The following is a 616-nucleotide window of genomic DNA, read 5'->3' on the forward strand; positions in this document are numbered from 1 at the left end:
AAGTGGTCTACTTTGCATATATGTATATATATATATATATATATATATATATATATATATATATATATATATGTATATATATACATATATATATATATATATATATATATCATACCATGACTAGGGTAAGCGTACCAATGGAAACGCACTTGCCCTATGCAGACGCATTTGACAAAAAAACTTCTACCTGCCGATGATGAATAGATAGGACCATAAATATAAGCTCAAAAATCACTTAACAATCCCCTCATAATGTGATTTTTTGAGCCTATAATTATGCTCTTATCTATTCACCATCGGTAGGTAGAAGTTTTTTTGTGTCAAATGCGTCTGCGTAGGGCAAGTGCGTTTCCATTATTTTTTTTTATTTTTTTTTACAGGCATCATCATTGTCCATTTCTGTTAATAATTGATTTTTTTTTTACCGTATCATGACTACAAGTTTTTTTTTTTTTTTTTTTTTTTTTTTTTTTTTAAGGCATCATCATCATCCATTTCTGTTAACAATTGAAACCGCTCCAGGCAGGAAACGCATCTTGGCCGCTTTGCCAACAATCCATACAATTACTTCATTATGAGATGCAAATGACGACAATTCAGTGGGGGGGGTGAGGAG

Source organism: Oratosquilla oratoria, chromosome 27 (assembly GCF_046742065.1).
Source record: "Oratosquilla oratoria isolate Oo_2021 chromosome 27, ASM4674206v1, whole genome shotgun sequence".
NCBI lineage: Eukaryota > Metazoa > Arthropoda > Malacostraca > Stomatopoda > Squillidae > Oratosquilla > Oratosquilla oratoria.